The sequence below is a fragment of the Ranitomeya imitator genome, chromosome 3, assembly GCF_032444005.1.
Source record: "Ranitomeya imitator isolate aRanImi1 chromosome 3, aRanImi1.pri, whole genome shotgun sequence".
NCBI lineage: Eukaryota > Metazoa > Chordata > Amphibia > Anura > Dendrobatidae > Ranitomeya > Ranitomeya imitator.
The window spans coordinates 381,968,216-381,991,130 of NC_091284.1; positions in this window are offsets into that span (position 1 = coordinate 381,968,216).

The window sequence follows — 22,915 nt, forward strand, 5'->3', positions numbered from 1 at the left end:
ATGAAACCATGCGCCTTCTTTTCCAGGAAGTTTTCGCCTGCTGAGCGAAATTATGATGTTGGCAATCGAGAGTTGCTGGCCATGAAGTGGGCATTCGAGGAGTGGCATCATTGGCTTGAAGGAGGTAAGCATCGTGTGGTGGTCTTGACTGATCACAAGAATTTAACTTATCTTGAGTCTGCCAAACAGTTGAATACTAGACAGGCTCGTTGGTCGCTGTTTTTCTCCCGTTTTGACTTTGTGGTTTCGTACCTTCCGGGCTCTAAAAATGTGAAGGCGGATGCCCTGTCTAGGAGTTTTGTGCCCGATTCTCCGGGTTTGTCTGAGCCGGCGGGTATTCTCAAAGAGGGAGTAATTTTGTCTGCCATCTCCCCTAATTTGCGGCGGGTGCTGCAAAAATTTCAGGCTAATAAACCTGATCGTTGCCCAGCGGAGAAACTGTTTGTCCCTGATAGGTGGACGAATAAAGTTATCTCTGAGGTTCATTGTTCGGTGTTGGCTGGTCATCCTGGAATCTTTGGTACCAGAGAGTTAGTGGCTAGATCCTTTTGGTGGCCATCTCTGTCGCGGGATGTGCGTTCTTTTGTGCAGTCCTGTGGGATTTGTGCTCGGGCTAAGCCCTGCTGTTCTCGTGCCAGTGGGATGCTTTTGCCCTTGCCGGTCCCGAAGAGGCCTTGGACACATATCTCTATGGATTTTATTTCGGATCTCCCCGTTTCTCAAAAAATGTCGGTCATTTGGGTGGTTTGTGATCGCTTCTCTAAGATGGTCCATTTGGTACCCTTGTCTAAATTACCTTCCTCCTCTGATTTGGTGCCATTGTTCTTCCAGCATGTGGTTCGTTTACATGGCATTCCAGAGAACATTGTTTCTGACAGAGGTTCCCAGTTTGTTTCGAGGTTTTGGCAAGCCTTTTGTGCTAGGATGGGCATTGATTTGTCTTTTTCCTCGGCTTTCCATCCTCAGACAAATGGCCAGACCGAACGAACCAATCAGACCTTGGAAACATATCTGAGATGCTTTGTTTCTGCTGATCAGGATGATTGGGTGTCCTTCTTGCCTTTGGCGGAGTTCGCCCCTTAATAATCGGGCCAGCTCCGCTACCTTGGTTTCGCCATTTTTCTGCAACTCTGGGTTCCATCCTCGTTTCTCTTCAGGGCAGGTTGAGTCTTCGGACTGTCCTGGTGTGGATACTGTGGTGGACAGGTTACAGCAGATTTGGACTCATGTAGTGGACAATTTGACCTTGTCCCAGGAGAAGGCTCAACGTTTCGCTAATCGCAGACGCTGTGTGGGTCCCCGACTTCGTGTTAGGGATTTGGTTTGGTTGTCATCTCGTCATATTCCTATGAAGGTTTCCTCTCCTAAGTTTAAGCCTCGTTTCATTGGTCCGTATAGGATTTCTGAGGTTCTTAATCCTGTGTCTTTTCGTTTGACCCTTCCAGATTCTTTTTCCATCCATAACGTATTCCATAGGTCATTGTTGTGGAGATACGTGGCACCTATAGTTCCATCTGTTGATCCTCCTGCCCCGGTTTTGGTGGAGGGGGAGTTGGAGTATATTGTAGAAAAGATTTTGGATTCTCGTGTTTCGAGACGGAAACTCCAGTATCTGGTTAAGTGGAAGGGTTATGGTCAGGAGGATAATTCCTGGGTCTTTGCCTCTGATGTTCATGCTGCCGATCTTGTTCGTGCCTTTCATATGGCTCATCCTGGTCGGCCTGGGGGCTCTGGTGAGGGTTCGGTGACCCCTCCTCAAGGGGGGGGTACTGTTGTGAATTCTGTGGCAGAGCACCCTCCTGTGGTCACAAGTGGTACTGCGGCTTCTGAGTTTCCTTCCTCAGGTGATGTGGTGAAGTCGTTAGGTGCTGCTCTATTTAACTCCACCTAGTGCTTTGCTCCTGGCCTCCAGTCAATGTTCTAGTATTGGTCTTGCTTCCTCCTGGATCGTTCCTGTGGCCTGTCTTCCTGCATAAGCTAAGTTTTGCTTTTGTTATTTTTGTTTGCTGTTTTTTTTGTCCAGCTTGCTTAATTGGTTTTTCTTGCTTGCTGGAAGCTCTGGGACGCAGAGGGAGCACCTCCGTACCGTTAGTCGGTGCGGAGGGTCTTTTTGCCCCCTTTGCGTGGTTGTTTGTAGGGTTTTGTGTTGTCCGCAAAGCAATCTTTTCTATCCTCGGTCTGTTCAGTAAGTTGGGCCTCACTTTGCTAAATCTATTTCATCTCTGCGTTTGTATTTTCATCTCAACTCACAGTCATTATATGTGGGGGGCTGCCTTTTCCTTTGGGGTATTTCTCTGAGGCAAGGTAGGCTTATTTTTCCTTCTTAGGCCTAGCTAGTTTCTCAGGCTGTGCCGAGTTGCATAGGGAGTGTTAGGCGCAATCCACGGCTGCCTCTAGTGTGGTTGGATTGCGGTCAGCAGAGTTACCACGTCTCAGAGCTCGTCCTATTTCTTTTGGTTATTGTCAGGTCACTTTGTGTGCTCTGAACTTCAAGGTCCATTGTGGTTCTGAATTACCTATTCATAACACAGACGGTGGTTGACCCGGCCCACTAGGCCGCATTGTAGCACAGTGAGCTTCCCACTGCAACTTATGCCTCATATCCATGTGATGGTTTATGCATGAAGTACTCAAGCTAGTGATTTTTTGGCCTCTACTGAGATTTTGTTGACAAATCTTACAGACAACATGAGTTGGGTCATCCTTTGCTATGTCAAAAAATGCCCAGGCTATGCAAGGCTTAGAGCCCGTGCGACCTGAAGAGCCACCACGACTTCTGGTCTGAGGCACAGTTGGGGTTGAGGATGCAGTTGTTGACGTGCTTCCAGTACTCCGTCTCTGTCCAGGAAGGCGCACCATTACCTCGTCGTCAGCCTCATCTCTAGCATCCTCCTCCACCTCCTCTGCTGACATCATGGACTAGCGGACTGGGGGTTGACAGTAAGTGGGGTCTACAAACTCGTCATCATCATCCTGTGTGTTAAAACTCCCGTCATCCTCAGAGCCAACCTCTTCCTGCCCCGACCGAAAAGTCAAGTTTTCGTTCCAATCAGGTATCTCAGTCTCATCATCATCTTCCTCATTGTCTCCACCAACAGGAGTTACAGTTTGGGAACGAGGGTCTACATTATGCTCAGAACCTTCTTCATCTGGGGCTGGATCAGACTCACAAAGATTCTGGGCATCAGTGCAGATCATTTCCTTATCTGAATTCACAGAAGCTCTGGAGCAGACCTCTGATTGCCAGGCTATAGTATGCATCAACAGCTCTACAGACTCAACCATGTGTGTTACCCCATGCTCAGATGGGCAGCTGGAGACTTGGGAGCTGTGAGGAAGCAAGTGCGATTGGGGTGACAACTCTGAGGACTGGAGTAGTTGTGATGTTGAAGTTGATATGGAGGAGAGCCCACTTGAATGAGCACTTGATATACGTTCAAGCACCTGCTGTTTTTGTGCCTCATCTGGAATTTTTGCCGATGCTTGTAGTGATGGTCGTAAGAAAGGGATCATATCAGATTGTCCACAAAAAGAAGTAGACATCTTACTTTGGCTGGAAGATGGTCTTTCTTCTGCAGATGTTACTGTTACTTTACCACCTACCCCACGGACACAACCTTTTTTTCCCTTTCGAACACGCCTATTCCCCTTTCCACCAGCAGCAGGCCTTTTGCCACTCATTTTAGTGCTTAACTAATTGGCAACTCTGTATCTGTAGTTGTTGGTACAACAACCGATGGATGAAAACCGAGCAGAACTGAGTTGCCAAACTGTGGTACTAGGCCCAAAACTAATAACTGGATTAGATTCAGTGAAAATTGAGATACACAGGCAGTGTAGTTAGTATCACAGGCGGGCTACTCTGCTGACGTGCAGACACTGCTCCTAGGCCCAAAACTATTAACTGGATTAGATGCAGTAAAAATAGAGATACACAGGCGGTGTAGTTAGTTTCACAGGTGGGCTACTTGGCTGACGTGCAGACACTGCTCCTAGGCCCTAAAATTTAACTGGATTAGATGCAGTGAAATTTGAGATACACATGCGGTGTAGCTAGTTTCACAGGTGGGCTACTCAGATGACTATCAGACAATGCTACTAGCCCAAAAGGATTGGCTGAGCTAGATTACACCAAATGCTGTGACAAACACTTGCACAGCACTGGCACAGACCTGCCTGGCAAACAGTGCTATGAACTGCTGTAACCTACCCTGAAAAGGGCTGATATTAGAACTAGTCCCGACTCCTCCCGACTCCCTAAACCTATCTCTCTGACAATTCGCTGCAAAAAACACTCTTATTCTGTATAGCGCCCACAGCAGCAGCGGTGCTGTCTAACACTAAGCTGCAGCAGTGAGGAAATGGTGGCGATGGGGCAAATGGCTGGTTCTTATAGGGCAAGGAGGACATGTGACATACACAGCCAAAGACACATGCCCTTGCTTGTGTGCATCACATGCACATTGCTGTGTGTGTGTGCGCACCGCTGATAGGCTGAGAGACTGCACCGCCCCGCTGTAAATGCGGGAAAGAAAAAAAATGGAGATCGGCGTTATTTCAGCACAGATCTATCCCCCGACCCACCGCCCACAGTCTATTAACAATGATAAACAGTTTTAATGTGCAAATCCAGCTAGGCTTTTGGTGATCGAACAGTTATCGAACAGAAACTCGTACAGCCAAATATTAAGCAAATTGCTCGGGTTCGTCGAACGACTCAAACACAGCCCAAAACAGCTCAAATTTGAAATTGGCGAACAGTTCGACTCGAACACTGCTCATCTCTATTCACAGGGTGACACTGAGCACAGACTGCTTAGTGTCTCTGCTGGATGACAGGCTGTACGATAGCATTATGCAACCATGCAGCCTGCCATCTAGATTTAGCAGAGCTAGACCCATTGTGGGACAAATGGATTAGCAGCACCCATCTCTGTGGAAAACAATATTGTTTTTTTATATTTTTAACTCTTTTGCAGATGACAAGGGCATCGGTGGAATTGGCGAGGTCATAAGTATGGTTTATTTAAGATTTTTTAAAGGAGTCTGTGTCATTCTTTCAATTTTTTTCATACAATGTGACTATGGGGTTAGTAATGTGGGCGTCTTATTGACGTTTCTCCATTACTAACCTTGGGGCTTTGAGTTACCTGACAATACAAAGGTGACATCAACCCCCCCAACTATCACCCCCACTTGCCACTGCTACAAGGCAAGTGGGAAGAGCGAGGCTATGTGCCAGAATTGCCGCATTATAAAGATGCGCCTTTTCTGGAGTTGTTGAAAGCTAATGTTTTTAGCCTGGGGGTGTGTTGTGAGTTCTGTTTTTGGGCTCCCTCTGGTGGTTACTGATGGTACTGGGTGACTTGTGTTCTCTGCGGTCTCTGGTGTCTACCTGTTCCATCAGGTTATGGGAGTTTCCTATTTAACCTGGCTTTTTTGTCATTTCCTCGCCGGCTATCAATGTAATCAGCGTGTCTTTTTACCTCTGCTCCCTGCGTCTGTTATCTTCAGGACAAGCTAAGTTTTGATTTTCCTGTTCCACGTTTTGTTTTATTTTTGTCTTAGTCCAGCTGCAGATATGTGATTCCTTGCTGCTGGTTGCTCTAGTGGGCTGAAATTACTCCTCATGTTCCATGAGTTGGCACATGAGTTCAAGTAATTTCAGGATGGTTTTTTGAAGGGTTTTTCGCTGACCGCGCAGTTCACTTTTGTATCCTCTGCTATCTAGCTTTAGCGGGCCTCATTTTTGCTGATTCTATTTTCATAACTACGTATGTGCTTTCCTCTCATTTCACCGTTATTACATGTGGGGGGCTGCTATTTCTGTGGGGTGTTTCTCTGGAGGCAAGTGAGGTCTGTGTTTCTTCTAATAGGGGAAGTTAATCCTTCGGCTGGCGCGAGACGTCTAGGAATCATCGTAGGCACGTTCCCCGGCTACTGCTAGTTGTGTGTTTAGGTTCAGGATCGCGGTCAGCTCAGGTTCCATCACCCTAGAGCTTGTTTTGTTTTTGTGCTTGTCCTTTTGTGATCCCCTGCCATTGGGATCATGACAGTATAGCCGGCCTGAAAAAATTGGTCATCGTTTTGGCTGAAGTAGGAGGAAAAGTAGTCTGAGGAAGTTTTTTTTTTTTTTTTTTTTTTTTTTCCTCCTCCTCAGTGTTTGCTGCCTAGCCTTAATTGCAGCTTGGCTGCTTCTTTCCTCCTCTTAATCCTTGAATGGCTCTGACCTCAGCTGTTTATCATGGACGTCCAGAGTTTGGCTTCCAGCCTGAATAATCTTGCTGCTAAGGTTCAAAATATACAAGATTTTGTTGTACATACGCCTATGTCTGAACCTAGAATTCCTATCCCAGAGTTTTTTTCTGGAGATAGATATAGTTTTCTGAATTTTAGGAACAATTGCAAGTTGCTTCTTTCCTTGAAATCTCGCTCCTCTGGAGACCCTGCTCAGCGGGTCAAGATTGTTATATCTTTCCTGCGGGGTGACCCTCAGAATTGGGCATTTGCATTGGCACCAGGGGATCCTGCGTTGCTCAATGTGGATGCGTTTTTTCTGGCATTGGGTTTGCTCTATGAGGAACCTAACCTAGAGATTCAGGCTGAAAAAGCTTTATTGGATCTCTCTCAGGGGCAAGATGAAGCAGAAATATATTGTCAGAAATTTCGGAAATGGTCGGTGCTTACTCAGTGGAATGAGTGCGCTCTGGCTGCAAAATTCAGAGATGGCCTTTCTGAGGCCATTAAAGATGTTATGGTGGGGTTCCCGGCGCCTACAGGTCTGAATGAGTCCATGACTATGGCTATTCAGATTGATCGGCGTTTACGGGAGCGCAAACCTGTGCACCATTTGGCGGTGTCTTCTGAACAGGCACCTGAGATAATGCAATGTGATAGAATTCAGTCCAGAAGTGAACAGCAAAATTATAGGCGGAAAAATGGATTGTGTTTTTATTGTGGTGATTCAGCTCATGTTATATCAGCATGCTCTAAACGCACAAAAAAGGTTGATAAGTCTGTTGCCATTGGTACTTTACAGTCTAAGTTCATTCTGTCTGTGACTCTGATTTGTTCATTATCATCCATTTCCGTCGATGCCTATGTGGATTCAGGCGCTGCCCTGAGTCTTATGGATTGGTCATTTGCCAATCGCTGTGGGTTTAGTCTGGAACCTCTGGAAGTTCCTATTCCTTTGAAAGGAATTGACTCTACACCTTTGGCTATGAATAAACCGCAGTACTGGACACAAGTGACCATGCGTATGACTCCCGTTCATCAGGAGGTGATTCGCTTCCTGGTACTGTATAATTTACATGATGTCTTAGTGCTTGGTCTGCCATGGTTACAAACTCATAACCCAGTCCTGGACTGGAAAACAATGTCTGTGTTAAGTTGGGGATGTCAGGGGGTTCATGATGATGCATCTCCGATTTCTATCGCTTCATCTACTCCTTCTGAGGTTCCGGTATTTTTGTCTGATTATCGGGAGGTTTTTGAGGAGCCTAAGCTCAGTTCGCTTCCTCCTCACAGGGATTGCGATTGTGCTATAGATTTGATTCCTGGCAGTAAATTCCCTAAAGGTCGTTTGTTCAATCTGTCAGTGCCAGAGCATACTGCTATGCGGAATTATGTTAAGGAGTCCTTGGAAAAGGGACATATCCGTCCATCTTCGTCCCCTTTGGGAGCAGGTTTTTTTTTCGTGGCCAAAAAAGATGGTTCCTTGAGGCCTTGCATAGATTATCGTCTTTTGAATAAGATTACAGTCAAATATCAGTATCCTTTGCCATTGTTGACTGATTTGTTCGCTCGCATTAAGGGGGCTAAACGGTTCACTAAGATTGATCTTCGGGGTGCGTATAATCTTGTGCGGATAAGGCAGGGTGATGAGTGGAAAACCGCATTTAATACGCCTGAGGGCCATTTCGAGTATTTGGTGATGCCTTTTGGGCTTTCTAATGCTCCTTCTGTCTTCCAGTCTTTTATGCACGATATTTTCCGTGAATATCTGGATAAATTTATTATCGTGTATTTGGATGATGTTTTGGTTTTTTCTGATGACTGGGAGTCTCATGTTCAGCAGGTCAGGAAGGTGTTTCAGGTCCTGCGGGCCAATTCTTTGTTTGTAAAGGGTTCTAAATGTCTCTTTGGAGTCCAGAAGATTTCTTTTTTGGGGTATATTTTTTCCCCTTCTACTATTGAGATGGATCCCGTCAAGGTTCAGGCTATTTGTGACTGGACGCAGCCTACATCTCTTAAGAGTCTACAGAAGTTCTTGGGCTTTGCTAATTTTTATCGTTGCTTCATAACTAATTTTTCTAGTGTTGTTAAGCCTTTGACGGATTTGACTAAGAAGGGTGCTGATGTTACTGATTGGTCTCCTGCGGCTGTGGAGGCCTTTCAGGAACTTAAGCGCCGGTTTTCTTCTGCTCCTGTGTTGCGTCAGCCAGATACGTCGCTTCCTTTTCAGGTTGAGGTTGATGCTTCCGAGATCGGAGCGGGGGCGGTTTTGTCACAGAGAAGCTCCGATGGCTCAGTGATGAAGCCATGTGCGTTCTTTTCTAGAAAATTTTCGCCCGCTGAACGGAATTATGATGTTGGTAATCGGGAGCTTTTGGCCATGAAGTGGGCATTTGAGGAGTGGCGTCATTGCCTTGAGGGTCCTAGACATCGTGTGCTGGTCTTGACTGATCACAAAAATCTGATGTACCTTGAGTCTGCCAAGCGTCTGAATCCTAGACAGGCTCGTTGGTCACTGTTTTTCTCCCGTTTCAATTTTGTGGTTTCATACCTGCCAGGTTCAAAGAATGTGAAGGCGGATGCTCTTTCTAGGAGTTTTGTACCTGACTCCCCTGGAAATTCTGAGCCCACTGGTATCCTTAGGGATGGGGTGATTTTGTCGGCTGTCTCCCCAGACTTGCGACGTGCTTTGCAGGAGTTTCAGGCGGATAAACCTGATCGTTGTCCGCCGGAAAGACTGTTTGTTCCGGATAGTTGGACCAGTAGAGTCATCTCCGAGGTCCATTCTTCTGTGTTGGCAGGTCATCCTGGAATATTTGGTACTAGAGACTTGGTGGCCAGGTCTTTTTGGTGGCCTTCCTTGTCGAGGGATGTGCGTTCTTTCGTGCAGTCTTGTGGAGTTTGCGCTCGGGCTAAGCCTTGCTGTTCTCGGGCCAGTGGATTGTTGTCACCTTTGCCTATCCCGAAGAGGCCTTGGACGCACATTTCCATGGACTTTATTTCGGATCTCCCTGTCTCTCAAAAAATGTCCGTCATATGGGTTGTGTGTGACCGCTTTTCTAAGATGGTTCATCTGGTACCTTTGCCTAAGTTACCTTCCTCCTCTGAGTTGGTCCCTCTGTTTTTTCAAAACGTGGTCCGTTTGCATGGCATTCCGGAGAACATCGTTTCTGACAGGGGATCCCAGATTAGGTCTAGATTTTGGCGGACGTTCTGTGCTAAGATGGGCATTGATTTGTCCTTTTCGTCTGCATTCCATCCCCAGACGAATGGCCAGACGGAACGAACTAATCAGACTTTAGAAACTTATTTGAGGTGTTTTGTTTCTGCTGATCAAGATGACTGGGTTTCCTTTTTGCCGCTTGCCGAGTTTGCCCTTAATAATCGGGCTAGTTCTGCTACCTTGGTTTCTCCTTTCTTTTGTAATTCGAGGTTTCATCCTCGTTTTTCCTCTGGTCAGGTGGAGCCTTCTGATTGTCCTGGAGTGGACATGGTGGTGGATAGGTTGCATCAGATTTGGAGTCATGTGGTGGACAATTTGAAGTTGTCCCAGGAGAGGGCTCAGCAGTTTGCTAATCGCCGTCGCCGCGTGGGTCCTCAACTTCTTGTTGGGGACTTGGTGTGGTTGTCTTCTCGTTTTGTTCCTATGAAGGTCTCTTCTCCTAAGTTCAAGCCTCGGTTCATCGGTCCCTATAGGATCTTGGAAATTCTTAACCCTGTGTCGTTTCGTTTGGATCTCCCGGCATCGTTTGCTATTCATAATGTGTTCCATCGGTCGTTGTTGCGGAAGTATGAGGTACCTGTTGTTCCTTCGCTTGAGCCTCCTGCTCCGGTGCTGGTGGAGGGTGAATTGGAGTATGTTGTGGAGAAGATCTTGGATTCTCGTGTTTCCAGACGGAAACTCCAGTATTTGGTCAAGTGGAAGGGTTATGGCCAGGAGGATAATTCTTGGGTGATTGCCTCTGATGTTCATGCTGCCGATTTGGTCCGTGCTTTTCATAGGGCTCATCCTGGTCGCCCTGGTGGTTCTCGTGAGGGTTCGGTGACCCCTCCTCAAGGGGGGGGTACTGTTGTGAGTTCTGTTTTTGGGCTCCCTCTGGTGGTTACTGATGGTACTGGGTGACTTGTGTTCTCTGCGGTCTCTGGTGTCCACCTGTTCCATCAGGTTATGGGAGTTTCCTATTTAACCTGGCTTTTTTGTCATTTCCTCGCCGGCTATCAATGTAATCAGCGTGTCTTTTTACCTCTGCTCCCTGCGTCTGTTATCTTCAGGACAAGCTAAGTTTTGATTTTCCTGTTCCACGTTTTGCTTTATTTTTGTCTTAGTCCAGCTGCAGATATGTGATTCCTTGCTGCTGGTTGCTCTAGTGGGCTGAAATTACTCATCATGTTCCATGAGTTGGCACATGAGTTCAAGTAATTTCAGGATGGTTTTTTTGAAGGGTTTTTCGCTGACCGCGCAGTTCACTTTTGTATCCTCTGCTATCTAGCTTTAGCGGGCCTCATTTTTGCTGATTCTATTTTCATAACTACATATGTGCTTTCCTCTCATTTCACCGTTATTACATGTGGGGGGCTGCTATTTCTGTGGGGTGTTTCTCTGGAGGCAAGTGAGGTCTGTGTTTCTTCTAATAGGGGAAGTTAATCCTTCGGCTGGCGCGAGACGTCTAGGAATCATCGTAGGCACGTTCCCCGGCTACTGCTAGTTGTGTGTTTAGGTTCAGGATCGCGGTCAGCTCAGGTTCCATCACCCTAGAGCTTGTTTTGTTTTTGTGCTTGTCCTTTTGTGATCCCCTGCCATTGGAATCATGACAGGGGTGCGAGTATCCATGTCCCCTTCCTAGACTATTAATATCAGGCTGCAGTTGTCTGCATAGCCTTTGCTGGTTAGAAAATATAGGGGGATCCAATGTCATTTTTTTTTTAGAGTCAGCCATTTTAATAGCCAGTAAAGGCTAAGTATGCAGTTGTGAGCTGATATTAATAGCCTGGGAAGCTCCATGGGTATTAACCACTTTCTAGGCTATAAACATCACCTCCCAGCCATCGGCTTTCCCTCTTGTTGTTGCGAAAATTATGCGGGAGCCCATGCCATTTTTTTCAGAAAAAATTATATTTTTTATTAATTAAATACATGTACAGTATGCTGCACACTCACTGTACTAATTGTATTTGTAACAGACATATGTTTATCTATCTATTCTATGTGTATATACTGTATGTAATCCATCTATGCTGTCTGCTCCTGCTGTTATTTTACACTACACATACATAGATATTATAACATGGAGAACAAAGAGTCAATGCTAATAAATAGAAATATGAAAAAAACTTTATTAGAATCAATAGATCACACATTTAAAATATTTAAGAAAGAGCACAGTTTACAAAGCAGTTAGTATACAAATGTATTCATGCGAGGTTACTAGGAAAAAATCCAAACTAAATGCCAATCCAAAATGCCAAGGCAAAGGGTTACTATAAAGCACATGCTGTAATGTATATAGTGTATCATGCAAACCAATAGCTGTCAGTCTCAAGTAGCGATAACTCTGTTGTGGTCCCAAGAATAATATATGTCCTAGTGGACACAAAGTGTCATCAATAGGAAATTGCCACACTTAAGTATACAAGTAACACTAAGGAAGGAACCTTAGCAATTTAGCTCTGCAGCAAACATGGTAGCGTAAACGGTAACAACAGCACTGCTATTCAGATATTAATTACCCGTCATGTTGCTTGGTATTCGTCTCAGCACTCACTCCCCAACGCATGTTTCGGTACAAAACTTCCTTCCTCAGGGGGCGTGCATGCATAGATATATAGAGGTGTCACTGACATCTATATAGCTATGTATATATGTATTCTATCTGTTCTATTCTAACTTGTCAGTGTGATTTTACTGTACGCGGCACATGAGTTGTCGGCTTTTCATCTCTCTATCTATCTATGATATATATCTTAATATATACTTACCTTGCAATGAGTTCACATCCTGTTCCATCCAGATGTGTCCGGCTCCCAGAATTCCAAGCTGCGGAAGTTCACTGACCTCCATATTGGGACACCCAAGTGATGGGTGTCTCAATATGGAAACTGCTGGTGGTATCAGCCTCTTGCACAGTGCCACCAGCGGAACACCGTCGCAGCACACACAAATACACACTATATACGGCGTACACACCACACACACAGGCCCGGACTGGGGCTGAAATTCAGCCCTGGCATTTCAAATCACACAGGCCCATGTTGTCCCCGTCCCCATGAACCAGATGGGATATATTACTAATATTACCCTGGATGTAGGAAAGGTAGATTTTCTACAAGACCAATATTTCTAATGGTACCAGTGGCCTGCTGGGGTAAGTGACGGAATCAGCAACTTTGTGCTCCATCACAACTGTTAACAGTATGGGTATCTTGAGAACACTGATTCTGTTAACAACGTAGCAGACAAGGCAGCCCACGACCAGACAGGCCCTTCTGGCATTTGCCAGAATTGCTAAATGGCCAGTCCGGCCCTGTACACACACACCGGCGGCAGATGCGTGACGTGCGTGACGTGACATGAGGGAAGAAGACAGCACAGTGGTGGAGAGAGAGAGAGAGAAAACAAGGGGGAGAGCACATGGGGTACACAGATCAAAGAAGAGATGACATGAGAGGAGAAGACAGCAGATTGGGAGAGAGAAAGCGCACAGGGGTGAGAGAGACAGAACACAGGGGGAGACAGCTCAAATGGGACAGCAAATGAGGGGAGAACACAGCACAGGAAGGAGAGAGACAGCAGACAAGGGGGATAGCACATGGGGTAGACAGGTCAAAGAAGAGCGCAAAGACGGGAGAAGTCAGCACATGGGGAAAGAGAGTGGATAGGTGGGTGAGCACATGGGGGAGAGATTCTCAATGCTGCAAAGCCTGCCCCATCGTGACATTACCGCCCTCCTGATGCGATAGCATCGGGCCTCCATCTATATATAATGTGTGTGTGTGTTTTTAAAACAAAAATATATTTTTTCTCAATAAAGATTGTATTTTTTTATTCAGCTCTAGCGTCCATTTTCTTTTGTTTCTCTATACCCCTTATGGCGGAGCTTATATTTACGCCCATTTTCTTGGTTTAATATGTGTGTGTGTCACTGACATCTGTATACAGTATCTACATGTATCTATGTATTATATGTGTATATATCTATTCTATCTATTCTATTCCAACGTGTCACTTTGTGATTTTACTGTACGCGGCACATGATTTGCCAGCTTGTAATCTATCTGTCTATCTATCTATCCCATATCTATCTATCTATCTATCTATCTATCTATCTATATGTTTTGACAAATATTTCCTTTAAAAACCATGTGTAAATGACATAGAGAATTGCTCTATGTTAAAATCGCATTGTAGTTGGATAGTAATTGCACTGCAATCGGATGTAAATCGGATGCTAAGTGTGAAAAATCGGATTGTACTCGCATGACACTCGCATTACACTTGTGCGGCTCTCGGCAGGGAGACTTGGAACAATTTTTCATACGTTTAATGTTACTCCGACCTAATAAACAATTACTAGAGACATTTAGATGCTGTTTTTGCTGCACAAGCAGATCTCAATAGATCCTGAAAGCAAAGGTTTACAGGAATGTGATATAGGATCATTTTCCTCACTTAAAAATGACGAAATATAATATTTAAGAATCATTTGTTGGATTTGGTTCTCTTTATGTACTTTTAAGCTCTAGTATAAAAATCTGCTATAGTTTTAGGTTAAAATTATGGAGGAATACGAAAAATTCTAAAAAAAAAGTTCATAAACTTTTAGAGCCCACTACATGTAATTTATGCTTGATTTGTAATTTACATGAAATTTGTATATATCATCGCACCTATCTCAGACAGGTTATAATGTCCCACATTTCAATACATTCTGTGCAAATCACTTTTACCACCACTTTACTGGTTTGAAATGAAAAAAAAAAGAAAACTAAAACAAAACTTTTATTAAAGTAGTAAACATCTGTGCCATATTCTTCTATAGATAAGCTGCAGTTTTGCTTAACCCCTTCACTCTGAAACCTGTTTTCAACTTACTGACCAGGCCAATTATTTCAATTCTATCCAGTGTCACTTTATGTGGTAATAACTCTGGAATGCTTCAACAGATTTCAGTGATTCTGAGGATGTTTTATTCATGATATATGTTAAACTTTGGTTGATATGATTTACCTTCATTTATAAAAATATCAAAAATTGTACAGTAAAAAATTGAAAATTTAGCAATTTTCCAACTTTTAATTTGTATGCACTTAAAATAGATAGATATAACACACTAAATAGTTAATACATAACATTAAACCCATGTCTACCTTACATCAGTATAATTGTTGAAACATACTTTTTTTGTTAGGAAGTTAGAAGAGAGAACGTTTCTAAGCAATTGCTAATTTTCCCAAAGAAATTTACAAAAACAATTTTTTTTAGGAAACAGACACTATTTGAAGTTACTTGAGGGGGGACTATGAAACAGAAAATACACAAATGCTCAAAGCATTCAAAACCATGTTCAAGAAGTTTATTAACCTTTCAGGTGCTTCACAGGACTTAAAGCAATGTGAAAGGAAAAAAAGAAAAATGTATTTTTGCACACAAAAATACCCCACATTTTGCATTTTCAAAAGGGTAACAGAAGAAAACAGATTGTACAATTTGTTGTGCAGTTTCTCATGAGTACACAGATTCCACATATGTGGTGGAAAACACATAATGGAAGGAGCAGCATTTGACATTTGGAGCGCAAAATTGGCTGGAATAGATAGAGGACACCATGTCGCATTTGCAAAGACCCTGATGTGCCTAAAAAGTAGAAAACCCACACAATTGACCCCATTTTGGAAAACATACCCCTTAAGGAACTTATGTAGATGTGTGGAGAATAACTTGAACTCATAGATGCTTCACATAATTGTATTAATTGAGCCATGAAAAAATATTTTCTTATGCAAAAATGTTGCTCCAGCCCCAAATTTTTCATTTTTACAATGGTAACAGGAGAAAATGGACCCAAACAATTTGTAGTGCGATTCTTCCTGAGCACACCTATATCCCATATGTAATGGAAAACTGCTATTTGTGGACATTGGAGGGCTCTGAAGAGAGTGATATTAATTTTGGTTAGAGAATAGACTGTATACACTATGTCACATTTGAAGAGCCACTGACAAGACAAAGCAGCAAAAAACAAAAAAAACAAAAGTGACCCCATTTTGGAAACTTTATCTCTTGATTAATCTAGGGGTGTAGTGAGCATTTTTAGTTTTAAGACACTTTACAGAATTATATAACATTTAGCTGAGTCAATGGAAAATGACTATTGTTTCCACTAAAATGTTGCCTGGGACCTACGTTTTCAATTTTCAAAAGGGATAATAGGAGAAATGAATGGTAGAATTTGCTTGTAGTCGAAAACTACTTTTGAGGCACAATTCAAAGCTCAGAAGGGAATGAGCACCATATTGGTATTCATTTTTTCCTGAACTGATGCCATGAGAGTGCCATGTCCCATTGGCTGAGCCCCTGAGGTACCAGAACAGCAGGACCCCATAAGTGACCCTATTTTACAAACTACACTTCTCAATAAATTCATCTAGAGGTGCAATGAGCACGTTCAACATTATATATAATGTTGAACTTGATTTGTGTGAAAAGTTGTTGGTTAGAAATAGAAAACAATTTTCCTGTTGTGGCATCTGAGCCTTGTACCAGCACGTGTCTAGGAAAATCACCCATGCCCTTACCGATGCAGTTACTGGGATTGTCCACTTAACGACCAACATGTGGACAAGGGCTTGTGGCCAGGGATGCTACATTTCCCTATTGGCACACTGGGTAAACATTGTGGAAACTGGGGCCAAGTTCCACCTTGGCACGACATATGTGTTGCCTACTTCAAGGATTGCTGGCCCTATTTCGATCAGAGTTTCCTCCACCCCCTACACCAGTAAATGCTCCCCCCTCCCTGCTCCCCCTCATCTTCCATCTACGATGTGCCATCTCAGAGCACATCATCTGTAGCAGCTGGAAGCTGGAAACTCTGCAGCACTGCCTCAGCAAAGCGGCAACAGGCTCTGCTGAAACAAATTTGTCAAGCTCACAAATCGCACACCGCAGCAGAGTTACTAAAAGGAACAACAGACCAATTGCCATAACCTGGTGGTAGCTGTAAATCTTGGTAAGCTCACACATGTACCATACTTTGCCCACATGCACAACTTGGTAGTTCAGTGGATTATGAAAACCTACCCAGATTTGAAATAACTTCTGGTCAAGTTACGCCGCGACAATGCCCTTTTCCGCAAGTCATCTACAGTGGCCGCCATTCTGGTGGTGCTGCAGCAGCGCATGCAAGTGCCAGCTCACCGACAAGGTGAGTGACATGACCACACGCTGAAACTCCACACTGCACATGCTGACAAGGTTTTGTGAGTAGCAGTGGACAGTTGGGAAATACCAGCTCCAACACGCCATTGGTATCTTGGTAAGCCTCCACACATAACAACTGAAGAGTGGGTATGGATGTTTGACGTTTGTGCAGTTCTCCAAGACTTTGTAGACTCTACAAAGATGGTGAGCGTCAATGAAACATCATCAGTGCAATGATCCCGCCTAGGGTTGAGCGACCTTGACTTTTTTAGAGTCGAGTCGGGTTTCGCAAAACCCGACTATCTCAAATGTCGAGTCGAGTGAAATCGGCCGATTATGTCGTAAAGTCGGGATCGACCGAAACACAAAACCCAATGCAAGTCAATGGGGCAGCATAGTCGGCAGTGAGTGGGGGCCAGGAAAACACCTAGAGTGCCCATTTTAACGGCAAAAACATCCATTCTTCTTAATGAAGCTTGTCAATCTTAATTTCCCTTACAATAATAGTTAGGCATTGGAAATTGGGGGTCATTTGGCTAAAGTTGTTGGGGGTAGAGCTGGTTCAAGTATTTTGTGGGCCCAGGAAATCTGGACCACATCACGGCAGTGGAGCAGGGCGAGGTAAGTATTTAAACTTTGCAAGTGCTGTGATCCTGAGCAAGCAGGGGGGGCCCACTCGTTGGCATTGGCACTGGCACAGGGCCCCTCAAAGTACGGCGGTGTGTTTGCACGGCGGGGGCGCCTCCCACCGGCAGCGACACTTTTGCGTACTATGAGGGGCCCTGTGCCAGTGACGTCGCCAACGAGTATGCCCCCCCACCTGATGATGGAACTTGCACTTTCATCTTCACCTTCCTCTTTGCCCCCTTGTAAGGTGGTATAGTATGTGGGAAGGTGAACCTGAATTTCAGCAGGGTCAGATTCTGGCTGTGTAGCGTGCAAGGGGAATGTAGTGGTCTGGGGCAATATACCAGCAGACTCATCTATCACTGGCTGGGCAATGGGCAGGATGAGGAGGAAACACAGATATAGGTCCAAAGAATAAAGTGGGCTAAATGCAGTTTAAAATTGGTAACAGGACTAACCAGGGGGCATTGCTTTGTTCAGTGGAGTACAACTGTAATGAGAGGCTGACACAGTGAGTAGGCCCAAATCAGTAAGTAGGCTAAATGGAGTTCAAAATTGGTAACAGAAGTAAACAGGCGGCACTGGTTTGTTCAGTGGAGAACAGCAAGGAGCGGCAGACACCGTTAGTAGGGCCAACAAAACAAGTAGGCCAAATGCATTGTTATATTACAAAATTTAACGAGAGCCTCAAAATTGAAGCTAAGGAAAGGCAACCCGGAGAACACCTTGGAGCGGCAGACACCGTTTCTAGAACCCAACCAAACAAGTAGGCCCACTGCAGTTTTTAAATTAAAAAACTCTTCAACGAGAGCTTGAAAATTGAAGCTCAGGAAATGCTACCAGGAGAACACCTTGGAGCGGCAGACACCGTTAGTAGGCCCTACCGAAGTAGTAGCCCCAATGCAGTTTTCAAATTCCTATAGGCTGAAAACCAGACAGTTGACGCTCAGCTTTTTTCAGAGGAGTACAGCTGTATTGAGTGGCGCAGACAGACACAGGTAGTAGGCCTTAAGCAAAACATTTTGCTCAATGCAGTTTAAGAAAGGTTACAGGGGTACACAGGCAGCATTGGTGTGGTCAGCGGAGGACAATTTGAATTAGGGACTGCAGACAGACTTAGTAGGCTGTCCCCTGTGGACCATGCATCCACCACATTAACCCAGTGCGCCGTAATGGACACGTAACCTTCCATGGACATTCCTACTGGTCCATGCGTCTGTTGTCAGGTGCACCTTTCTGCTCTTAGATTGCCTGAGTGCATGGACAATGCGGACTTTTACATGCTGGTGAAGGGCTGGGATGGCTTTTCTCGCAAAAGAAGTGTCGACTGGGTAGCTCATACCGTGGTACAGTGTAGTTCATCTGGGCTTTATAAATATAAAATAAAGAAAAAAAGTAGGCTCTATGCACTTTCAACTAGGTTCAAGGGGTACACGGCCAGCATTGGTCTGGTCAGTGGAGGACAATTTCAATTATGGACCGCAGACAGACTTAGTACGTCTACAATTACAAAAAGTATGCTCTATGCAATTTAAAATAGGTTCCAGGGGTACACGGCCAGCATTAGTCTGGTCAGTGGAGGACTATTGGAAGGAGGGACCGCAGACAGGCTTAGTAGGCCTAACATAAGAAAATATATATAACCATAATCCTCTAGGGGGTACACCGAACAGAGGATAAGAAGTGAAAAGAACAATAGGTAAAGTTTAAAAATAACAGTTTATTAATACATCTTAAAAAAGGCAAGAAGAAGGGGGGAAGGGAAGGGGGAGGGGAACTGGACCAAAGGAAAAAATAAAAAAAGACAAAAAGTGGGACTTCCAAGTGGTAAAGGGAGAGGGAAGCCAGCAGAAATAGATCTACATACAGAATAATACGTGCATCGTATGGATAAATGTCCCCTCCAAAATTCAAGGTCTATATAACACAAGTGTGACTACCAAAAACTGTTTTTTGTAGACCAAACATATAAAACGGGCATAAACTACCACCTACACATATTGTCATAATGGTGATACATATGGGAGGAGGGAGAGGCCAAAAATAAAGCAAAAAAAGGGGATATCTCAAAGTACCAAAAACCATGGAGGCTGAAAAGATAAAACAGCTACTCCTAAGGCTGATGAGAAGAAAACCCCTATATCTTAGCAGAATAAATGGCTCAAAGAACGCTGTTGGTGAGAAGGAGTTAAATTACCTGTAATATGTTCATGGAGGAGATTGAGGCAAGTGCCGGGGGGGGTTCAGGCAGGCATGTAGAAGCGTGTGGCTGTGGCTGCGCTCTCCCGACGCCCGACGAGCGCCGTTTCGCAAGGATGCTTCTTCCGGTGGCGGGTACCTGAACCCCCCCGGCACTTGCCTCAATCTCCTCCACGAACATATTACAGGTAATTTAACTCCTTCTCACCAACGGCGTTCTTTGAGCCATTTATTCTGCTAAGATATAGGGGTTTTCTTCTCATCAGCCTTAGGAGTAGCTGTTTTATCTTTTCAGCCTCCATGGTTTTTGGTACTTTGAGATATCCCCTTCTTTTGCTTTATTTTTGGCCTCTCCCTCCTCCCATATGTATCACCATTATGACAATATGTGTAGGTGGTAGTTTATGCCCGTTTTATATGTTTGGTCTACAAAAAACAGTTTTTGGTAGTCACACTTGTGTTATATAGACCTTGTATTTTGGAGGGGACATTTATCCATACGATGCATGTATTATTCTGTATGTAGATCTATTTCTGCTGGCTTCCCTCTCCCTTTACCACTTGGAAGTCCCACTTTTTGTCTTTTTTATTTTTTCCTTTGGTCCAGTTCCCCTCCCCCCTTCCCTTCCCCCCTTCTTCTTGCCTTTTTTAAGATGTATTAATAAACTGTTATTTTTAAACTTTACCTATTGTTCATTTCACTTCTTATCCTCTGTTCGGTGTACCCCCTAGAGGATTATGGATATATACACTTGTTGAAGTGACGTATGAGCCACTAATCATTAGGACTATGATAATAAATACTAACATAAGAAAAGTAGGCTGTAGGCACTTTAAAATAGGTTCCAGGAGTACACGGGCAGCAGTGGTGTGGTCAGTGAAGGACAATTTCTACTATGGACCGCAGACAGACTTAGTACGCCTGCAATTAAAAAAAGGATGCTCTATGCAATTTAAAATAGGTTCCAGGGTTACACGGCCAGCATTGGTCTGGTCAGTGGAGGACTATTGGAAGGAGGGACCGCAGACAGGCTTAGTAGGCCTAACATAAGAAAAATAAGCTGTAGGCACTTTAAAATAGGTTCCAGGGGTACATGGGCAGCAGTGGTGTGGTCAGTGAAGGACAATTTCTATTATGGACTGCAGACAGACTTAGTACGCCTACAATAGAAAAAAGAATGCTCTATGCAATTTAAAATAGGTTCCAGGGGTACACGGCCAGCATTGGTCTCGTCAGTGGAGGACTATTGGAAGGAGGGACCGCAGAAAGGCTTAGTAGGCCTAACATAAGAAAAGTAGGCTGTAGGCACTTTAAAATAGGTTCCAGGGGTACACGGGCAGCAGTGGTGTGGTCAGTGAAAGACAATTTCTATTATGGACCGCAGACAGACTTAGTAGGCCTACAATTAAAAAAAGGATGCTCTATGCAATTTAAAATAGGTTCCAGGGGTACACGGCCAGCATTGGTCTGGTCAGTGGAGGACTATTGCAAGGAGGGACCGCAGCCAGGCTTAGTAGGCCTAACATAAGAAAAGTAGGCTGTAGGCACTTTAAAATAGGTTCCAGGGGTACACGGGCAGCAGTGGTGTGGTCAGTGAAGGACAATTTCTATTATGGACCGCAGACAGCCTTAGTACGCCTACAATTAAAAAAAGGATGCTCTATGCAATTTAAAATAGGTTCCAGGGGTACACGGCCAGCATTGGTCTGGTCAGTGGAGGACTATTGGAAGGAGGGACCGCAGACAGACTTAGTAGGCCTAACATAAGAAAAGTAGGCTGTAGGCACTTTAAAATAGGTTCCAGGGGTACACGGGCAGCAGTGGTGTGGTCAGTGAAGGACAATTTCTATTATGGACCGCAGACAGACTTAGTAGGCCTAACATAACAAAAGTAGGCTCTATGCACTTGGAATTATCTTGCAGGGGTACACAGGCAGCATTGGTGTTGTCAGCGGAGGCCGATTGTAAGGAGTGTCTGACAGTTACTACTCCCAAAAAATAAATAGATGTTAATGTCTCGCAATGCAACAAAACCAAAGAACAAAAGGGTGGCATACTTAGGTACAGGGGTGGGCTCTTCTGCTGAGTTTCAGACCTAGTAATTTGGCGCTAAGTATTTACTGGTGTAAATATAGAACACTGCCCCTGACTATTTTAAGTAGCATCACACATGTCAACACATTGGTATTATCAGTGCCAGGCATTGAAGGATGTCAGCGCATAGACTAAACATTGGTGGAGCTGTGAGAGATAATTTTGCAAATCATAGAGCACTGTTTGAGCTGGGGGGGAACTCTCTTGTGGCCAGCGGTTCAGGCCCAGGGCCCCTCATGTTACAACGGTGTGTCTGACGTTGGTTGCACGCCACCACCGCCAGAGACACTTTATTGTACTATGAGGGACCCAGTGGCAGTGCCGTCGACCAAAAGCGTGCACACCCACCTCTTCAGACAAACGGCACTCTCACGGGTGCTTGCGCCAAGTGGAGAGACCACGGCCCCGTGGGGGGAGTTTGCCCATTTAGGGAGGTGTAAGCATGTCGTATGCTGGACAATTATGAGATTGGAAAACTCAGTCAGACCAGTCCACAAGCAAATTACGAGATTGCAAAACTCAGTCAGACCAGTCCACAAGCAAGAACTTTTCATAGGAAAGCTAGGTGTCACCCGGGAAAGGTGGGGCAAAATAATTTGACATCCAGGAGTGGTTCATTTTAATGAAGGTTAGATCATCAACATTTTGGGTAGCCAGACGAGTCCTTTTTTCGGCTAATATTGAACCAGCAGCACTGAATACTCTTTCTGATAGCACACTAGCTGCTGGGCAAGCAAGCTCCTGCAATGCATATTCTGCCAATTCTGGCCAGGTGTCTAATTTGGATGCCCAGTAATCAAATGGGAATGACAGTTGAGGGAGAACATCGATAAGGGATGAAAAATAGTTAGTAACCATACTGGACAAATGTTGTCTCCTGTCACTTTGAATTGATGCTGCAGTACCTGTCCTGTCTGCGGTCATAGCAAAATCACTCCACAACCTGGTCAGAAAACCCCTCTGTCCAATGCCACTTCTGATTTGTGCACCTCTAACACCTCTGGTCTGCTGCCCCCTGCAGCTCATGTGAGAACCATCACCGGTGCTGTGTGCTGGGAATGCCTGAATCAAACGGTCAACAAGAGTTGATTGTTTGGTTGCTAATATTTGTTCCAGGTTCTCATGTGGCATAATATATTACAATTTGCCTTTATAGCGAGGATCAAGGAGGCAGGCCAACCAGTAATCGTCATCGGTCATCATTTTAATAATGCGTGGGTCCCTTTTGAGGATACGTAAGGCATAATCCGCCATGTGGGCCAAAGTTCCAGTTGTCAAATCTGCGGTTGTGCTGGGTTGAGGGGCAGTTACAGGCAAATCTACGTCACTTGTGTCCCTCA